This window comes from Chiloscyllium plagiosum, chromosome 3 (assembly GCF_004010195.1).
Source record: "Chiloscyllium plagiosum isolate BGI_BamShark_2017 chromosome 3, ASM401019v2, whole genome shotgun sequence".
Taxonomy (NCBI): domain Eukaryota; kingdom Metazoa; phylum Chordata; class Chondrichthyes; order Orectolobiformes; family Hemiscylliidae; genus Chiloscyllium; species Chiloscyllium plagiosum.
Window position 1 is genome coordinate 131,613,626 of NC_057712.1, and position 8,663 is coordinate 131,622,288.

Genomic DNA, 8,663 nt, shown 5'->3' on the forward strand with positions numbered 1-8,663 from the left:
GCCCCCACCCCCTCTCCGGCCTATCACCCTCACCTTAACCTCCTTCCACCCAACACCCCTCCCCCAAGTCCCTCCTCCTTACCTTTTATCTTAGCCTGCTTGGCACACCCTCCTCTTTCCTGAAGAAGGGCTTATGCCCGAAACGTCGATTCTCCTGCTCCATTAAAAAGCACCACTCAAAATTTCACAGAATCAATTTTCACAAAAGCACTGCGAATTTCAGAATTAGTAAGGGCTTACATTCCAGCCCTTAATAGCAGAAATAAGGACAACAATCCCCCAAAAATGAATGGGCATGAGTTAACTATTGAATTATCACTGAAGCAGTATTCGCAGGGCATTTCAATGGTTACCAGAGCCAGAAGAAAGACACATTTAAATTGGAATTTGGAATCTTATGATGCGTGGTGGATGCTGGTTCCCTGAGTAAATTTAAGGAGGAAATCGAACTTTCATTAGCAACGGTTTGAAGGATTATGAAGAGCCAGCAGGAAAGTAGCATTGAGGCCAAGATGAGATCAGCCATGATTGTATTAAATGACAGGAGAAAGTGAGGTCTGCAGATGCTGGAGATCAAAGCTATAAAGTTTCAACTTAAATGACAGAGCAGGCTCAAGGGGCTAATTGCCTATTCCTGCTCCATGTTATTACATCAATAAAGTCTTATGTCAACAGGACCCAGGCTATTATTGGACTGAATTGGCTAGAGTAAGTGTCATGCAAAATCTGGCCATTTTGAAGTAATGGATGGAGTCATAGAGATGTACAGCACAAAAACAGACCCTTCAGTCCAACTCGTCCATGCCGACCAGATATCCTAACTTAATCTATTCCCATTTCCCAGCACTTGGCCCATTTCCCTATAAACCCTTCCTATTCATATACCCATCCAGATGCCTTTTAAATGTTGCAATTGTATCAGCTTCCATCACTTCCTCTGGCAGCTCATTCCATACATGCACCACTCTTTGTGTGAAAAGGTTGTCCCTTATATCCCTTTTGAATTTTTCCCCCTCACCCTAAACCTATGTCCTCTAGTTCTGGACTCCCCCCACCCCAGGAAAACGACCGTGTCTATTTACCTTATCCCATGCCTTTCATGGTTTTATAAACAAGGCAATCCAAAAGGAAAACACCTCATTCACTGTATCAGAACATTAGTTATGACCCCAACAATTTTTGTACTGTCTGTGAACTTAATGATTAACACTATGTCAGGTCACAAGTGCTCCTCCAAGTGCTGTAAGAATAGTCTTGGTCATGGTCAAGGAATGGGGAGACAGTCAGGGCATAGAAGAGAAAGACAATCAGATGGATTGAGAGGTATGGAGTATGGAAACAGTGAGTGGAGGAGGGGAATTCCTTAAGTCTCGCTGAAGTCTGCCATAGAGCATTAATATTTGTCAATGAGACTGCATGCAATTCATAATGTAAGCATAGGGGCTGGCAGAAAGTCAGTGTGAATGGAGCGGACATGTTGCTCACCACTAGGTTTTTGTTACGGTAATTATAAATACAGTGTTTAAAGAAAACATTACAACAGACTATGCCTAAATCATGCTGAGTAAGAAGAGTCAAGTTCAGCCACAATGCAGATGGAACAAGAGGACAATGATCCCTAGATATGGTGACAGTGCTGGAGGCAGCAGTTTTGAATAAATTTTATTAATTCATTTATGGGATGTGGGCATTGCTGGCTAGGCCTAACATTATTGCCCATCCCTAACTGTCCTGGACAAGTGGCCTTCTTGAATGGTTGCAATAGGAACACTTATGTGTCTTGGGAAGGGTGTTCTAGGGTTTGGACCCATTGACATGAGGTGACATAGTTCTGAATCAGGATGTTGTGGCTTGGAGGGCAATCTGCAGGTGGTCATGTTCCCATGCAGAATAGGGAGGCGCTGGCGTTGGCAAGGGATCAAATCCTACCATAGCAGATGGTGAAATTCGAGCTCAATAAAATGTGGAATTATTAAGCTGGCCTAATACCAACTATGTAACCACTGTAGATTGTTATAAAACCTTTTCTGGATCATGAATGTTCACCAGGAAAGGAAAGCTGCCACCCTTACCTTGTCTGTAAAGGATAAAATGTACAGATGTTTTTGATGTCGTCTGTTTGGACTTCAGCAAGACCTTTGATAAAGTTCCACATGGAAAACTGATAGCAAATGTAAGAACCCATGGGATCCAAGGGAATTTGGCAAAATGGATCCACAATTAGCTGAGTGGCAGGAAGCTGAGGTTGATGGTTGATGGTCTGAGTCTGGTGAGTTCTCACAAGGGTCAGTATTGGGCTTTTGTTGTTTGTGGTTTATATAAATGATCCATTCTTAAATGTTGGACAGTTGATCAGTAAGTTTGCAGATGATATGAAAATTGATGGAGTGGTAAACAATGAGGGGAATAGCCTTAGATTTCAAAGGATATAGTTGGCCTGGTCGGATGGGCTGATTAGTGGCAAATGGAATTAATTTTGGATAAATATAAGGTGGTACATGACGATAGGATCCTTGGAACCATGGATCAGAGGAATCAGAGGAACCTTGAGTGGGGGGGGGGCCTGATATGGATTCTATAGATGGGAGGTTGGCCTTTGTGATTGTCCGGGCCGATCTTGAATGGTACAGTTGCCATTACCAGGTAGTGATACATCCAGACAGAATGCTTTCAATGGCGCACCTATAAAAGTTGGCAAGGATATTCACCAATCTTCCTCAGCTGCCTGAGGAAGAAGAGATGTTGTTGGGCCTTTGTAACGAATGCGTCCACATGAAGAGTCCAAGAAAACTTGTTGTGGATGGCCACTGCCAGGAGCTTTTGACTCTCCACTCATTTCACCTCTGTGCTGTTGATGTGTAGGGGGGCATGAGTAACATTCCGCCGAAAGTCAATGATGGGCTCCTTGGTTTTGCCAGCATTGAGAGCTAGGTTCTTCTCAGTGTACCATTTTTCCAGGTCTTACGTCTCCCATCTGTGGTTGGTTTTGTCACCATCTGAGATTCGACCGACTATGGTGGTATCATCAGCGAACTTGTAAATGGCATTAGTCTGGTATTTAGTGATGCAGTCATGGGTATACAGTAGTACAGTAGGAAGCAGAGAAGTGTTTGTGGGGATGAAATATTGTCCCCAGTCTTCACTGATTGTGGCCTGTGGGTCAGGAAACTGAGGATCCAGTTTCAGAGAGTGGGGTTTAATCTGAGATCACTAAGTTTAGTAATCAGTTTAGTGATCAGTCTCGAGGGGATAATGGTGTTGAAGACTGAACAGTAGTCAATGAGTAGGATTCTTAAGTAGCTGGGAGGAGTGAAGGGCAAGTGATATGGCATCTGTTATGGATCTGTTGGTCCGATAGACAAATTGGAGTGGGTCAAGAATAGTGGGGAGGCTGGAGTTGATTAATGCCATGACCAGACTTTCAAAGCACTTCATGACCAGTTAAGTTAGGGCCACTGGGCAGCAGTCATTGAGACATGCTGCATGAGCCTTCTTAGGCACTGGGATGATGTTGACTCTCTTGAAACAGGCAGGGACAGTGCCTTGCTGCTGGGAGAGGTTGCAGATGTCTGAGAAGACCTCTGTCAGTTGATTTGCGCATGCTCTGAGTGACGGCCTGGTAATCCGTCTGGTCCCATCACTTTCCTTGGATTCACATGAAGGAAAACTGATCTGACCTCTGATGCAGTGATTGATGGGATAGGTTGGTCAAGACTTGTCGGAATAGGTGTTACCTCTCCGCTAAAATTCTGCTCAAAGCGAGAATAGAAGGCGTTGAAATGATCTGGGAGGGATATGTCATTGTCTGCTATCTTGCACTGTCTCTTTTTAGAACCTGTGATGTCATTTAGTCCTTGCCATAGTCGCCGGGTGTCTGTCTGGGTCTCTAGTTTGGATCGGTATTAGTCCTTGGCTGTCTTAATGGCTCTGCAAAGGTCAAACTGGATTCCTTATATTTGATGGGTCTCCTGATCTGAAGGCCTGGCGCCTGGCTTTTAGCAGGTTCTGTATGTCCTGATTCATCCAGGGTTTTCCTGTTGGGGAACACCTGGATTGACTTCCTCGGTGTGCAGTCCTCCACACACTTGCTGATTAAGTCTGTGACGGTGGTGCCGTACTCATCCAAGGTACCTGCAGACTTTTGAACATGGCCCAATCAGCTGATTCCAGATAGCACCGGAGTTGATCCTCTGCCTCCTCTGACCAGCACTGGACCTATATCCACGGGGGGGCCTCCTACTTGATCTTTTCCCTGTAAGCTGGGAGAAGAAACACGACATTGTAGTCCAAGTTCCCGAAATGAGGGCGGGGGATGGAGCAGTAGGCATCCTTCACAGTGGTGTAGCAATGGTCTAAAATGATCGGGTCCCTGGTGGGGCAGGTTATGTTCTGGTGATACTTGGGCAACACCTTCCTTAGATTGGCTTGATTGAAGTCGCCAGTCACAATAAACAGGGCCCCGGGGTGTTCTGTCTGCAGGGTGTTAGTGGTGGAATACAGCACATCCAGAGCTTCCTCCACCTTTGCTTGTGGCAATATGTACACAGCAGTTAGTATAGCAGCAGTAAATTCCTGTGGTAGACAAAAGGGGTGGCATTTGATGGTGTGGAATTCAAGGTTTGGGGAGCAATGGCTTCCCAGCGTTGCAACATCCTTGCACCAGAAGTTGTTGATTAAAAAGCAAACCCCTCCACCCTTTGTCTTACCCAAGTACACTGTACGGTCCATACGATGGATAGAAAAACCATCAGCTTGAAATGTGTAGTTGGGAATGGACGGGTTGAGCCAGGTTTCTGTGAAGCAGAGTGTACAGCAGTACCACAGTTCACGCTGGAAACTGAGCCGTGATCTGAGTTTGTCCATCTTGTTCTCCAGAGATGAACTGAATTGAATTGAATTGAGTTGAATTTATTCTCATGTGTACCAAGGCACAGTGAAAAGCTTTGTCTTGCGAGCAACATGGTGCAGATTACAGAGTTTAGTAGCATAGATTGTAAATAATAGGTAAACAGCAGTAAAAACAAAAACATAGGTACAGGTGAATGTTAAGAGTTTGAGAGTCCATTCCATATTCTAACAACAGTAGGGTAGAAACTGTTTCGAAATTGCATGTGTTCAGGCTTCAGATTGTACATTTGCTAGGAGTAAGCTAGAAAGGGGGGACTCTTGAAACTGTGTAGTCTCAGTCTTACTAGCAGGCCGACACGCTTACCCCGCTTCCTCGCAGGTTTCTTACATTTGAGTGGTCTGGTGGTTTGCTGGAGTGGATTGTGACTGCTTCCAATTAAGTGATCCTTCCTGGGACCCTGTGGAGCAGGTAGGTCGCAGTTTAGTGTATTTTTCAGAGGGTCTGCTTAGGACCCAGTGCAGCAGGTAATTTACTGTGTGGTTTTATTACCGGAGGGAGTTTGCTCAGGACCCAGTGGAGAGGTTCCTGGTTACAGTTGCTGCCGGTTTGCTGCTCCAGGTCCAATCACGTTTTTATGCAGAAGTGTTTGGGCTGCTCTCCAGGTTAAGTTTTGATAGATTTCATGTCAGGCAGGCATCTTATGGAGCCGGGAGCGTACTTAAGAGGGAAATCAGGAGGTTAAGAAGGGGACGTGAGATAGCTTTGGCAAATAGAGTTTAGGAGAATCCAAAGGGTTTTTACAAATACATTAAGGACAAAAAGGATAACTAAGGAGCGAATATGGCCTGTCAAAGCAGCCTTTGTGTGGAGCCACAAGAGATGGGGGAAGATACTAAACGAGTATTTTGCATCAGTGTTTACTGTGGAAAAGGACATGGAAGATATAGAATGTGGGGAAATGATTAGTGACATCTTGAAAAATATCCATATTACAGGGGAGGAAGTGCTGGATGTCTTGAAATGCATAAAGGTGGATAAATCCCAAGAACCTGATCAGGTGTACCTTTGAGCCAGTTCTGTATCCAAATGGCGAGATCCCGTGTATTCCGTGAGATCTAACCTTGCTAATCGGTCTCCCATGGGGAACCTTGTCGCATGCCTTACTGAAGTCCACATAGATCGCATCCACTGCTCTGCCCTCATCAATCCTCTTTGTTGCTTCTTCAAAAAACTCAATCAAGTTTGTGAGACATGATTTCTCACGCACAAAGCCATGTTGACTATCCCTAATCAGTCCTGGCTTTTCCAAATACATGTACATCCTGGCCCTCAGGATTCCCTCCAACAACTTGCCCACTACCGACATCAGGCTCATTGGTCCATAGTTCCCTGGTTTGTCCTTACCACCCTTCTTAAACAGTGGCACCTCGTTTGCCAACCTCCAGTCTTACAGCACCTCACCTGTGACTATTGATGATACAACTAACTCAGCAAGAGGCCCAGCAATCACTTCTCTAGCTTCCCACAGAGTTCTCGGGTACACCTGATCAGGTCCTGGGGATTTATCCACCTTTACCTGTTTCAAGACATCCAGCACTTCCTCCTCTGTAATATGGACATTTTGCAAGATGTCATCATCTATTTCCCTACAGTCTATATCTTCCATATCCTTTTCCACAGTAAATACTGATGCAAAATACTCATTTAGTATCTCCTCCATTTTCTGTAGCTACACACAATGGCCACCTTGCTGATCTTTGAGAGGCCATATTCTCTCCCTAGTTACCCTTTTGTCCATAATGTATTTGTAAAAACCCTTTGGATTCTCCTTAATTCTATTTGCCAAAGCTATCTCATGTCCCTTTTTTGCCCTCCTGATTTCCCTCTTAAGTATACTCCTACTTCCTTTATACTCTTCTAAGGATTCACTCGATCTAACCTTACATATGCTTTCTTCTTTTTCTTAACCAAACCCTCAATTTCTTTAGTCATCCAGCCTTCCTTATACCTACTAGCCTTTCCTTTCACCCTGACAGGAATATACTTTCTCTGGATTCTCGTTATCTCACTTCTGAAGGCTTCTCATTTTCCAGCTGTCCCTTTACCTGCGAACATCTGCCCCCAATCAGATACCGTCAAAATTGGCCTTTCTCCAATTTAGAACTTCAACTTTTAGATCTGGTCTATCCTTTTCCATCATTATTTTAAATCTAATAGAATTTTGGTCGCTGGCCCCAAAGTGCTCCCCCACTGACACCTCAGTCACCTGCGCTGCCTTATTTCCCAAGAGTAAGTCAACTTTCGCACCTTCTCTAGTAGGTACATCCACATACTGAATCAGAAAATTGTCTTGTACACACTTAACAAATTCCTCTCCATCTAAACCCTTAACACTATGGCAGTCCCAGTCTATGTTTGGAAAGTTAAAATCCCCTACCATAATCACCCTATTATTCTTACAGATAGCTGAAAACTCCTTACAAATTTGTTTCTCAATTTCCCTCTGACTATTAGGGGCTCTATAATACAATCCCAGTAAGATTATCATCCCTTTCTTATTTCTCAGTTCCACCCAAATAACTTCCTGGGATGTATTTCCAGAAATATCCTCCCTCAGCACAGCTGTAATGCTATCCCTTATCAAAAATGCCACTCCCTCTCCTCTCTTGCCTCCCTTTCTACCTTTCCTGTAGCATTTGTATCCTGGAACATTAAGCTGCCAGTCTCGCCCATCCCTGAGCCATGTTTCCGTGATTGCTATGATATCCCAGTCCCATGTTCCTAACCATGCCCTGAGTTCATCTGCCTTCCCTGTTAGGCCCCTTGCGTTGAAATAAATACAGTTTAATTTATTAGTCCTACCTTGTCCCTTGAGACTGTTTGACTCGCTTCTGTTCTCAACTGTACCAATCTCAGATTGATCTCTTTCCTCACTATCTCCCTGGGTCCCACCCACCCCACCTTTCTAATTTAAATCCTCCCAAGCAGCTCTCGCAAATTTCCCTGCCAGTATATTAGTCCCATTTCAATTTAGGTGCAATACGTCCTTCTTGTACAAGTCACTTCTACCCCAAAAGAGATTTCAATGATCCAAAAATGTGAATCCTTCTCCTATACACCAGCTCCTCAGCCATACATTTATCTGCTCTATCCTCCTATTCCTGCCCTCATTAGCTCGTAGCACCGGGAGTAATCCAGATATTACTACTCTCGAAGCCCTCCTTTTTAAATTTCTGCCTAACTCTCTGTAATCACCCTTCAGAATTTCAGCCTTTTCCCTTCCTATGTCGTTGGTTCCAATGTGGACAATGCTCTCTTGCTGGCTCCTCTCCCACGTGAGAACATTCTGCACCCTCTCTGAGACATCCTTGATCCTGGCACCAGTGAAGCAACACACCATTCTCTCCAACATTGTACTGTACAAGGCAGAGGTGGAACCTGTCAAAACGTTGCAGTGAAAAGTTGTGTTTGGCTGTGTGTATGTGGCTGTGTGTGTGTGCATGTATGAGTGTGTGCATGCTCGTGTGTCTGTGTGCGTGCATGTGTGTGTATATCTGTGTGTGTGTATGTATGTGTGTGTGTGTGTGTCTATGTCTGTGTGTGTGTGTTTGAGTGTGTGCACGCTATTTGGAGATTTACCCCACAAAGGCAGCTGCAGCAGCAGTCCTGTTGTTGGTGTCCAGTCCGGCTGCCCCGGAGAGGGGGCGATGGCGGACGGCAGGGCCGCACGGGGTGGGGAGTGTTGGACCAGGTTGCTGGTCAGGGGGATGGCAGTGTTGGGGTCATGGGGCTGTGTTGAGGTCAGGGGGACGGT

General features: G+C 44.9%; 1 protein-coding gene across 1 annotated transcript in view; it reads right to left on the reverse strand.

The window, feature by feature from the left end:
- Positions 1 to 8,663, reverse strand: part of LOC122540179 (dynein axonemal heavy chain 8-like) — a 1,249,383-nt gene that overhangs the window by 64,059 nt on the left and 1,176,661 nt on the right. The window lies entirely within an intron of this gene.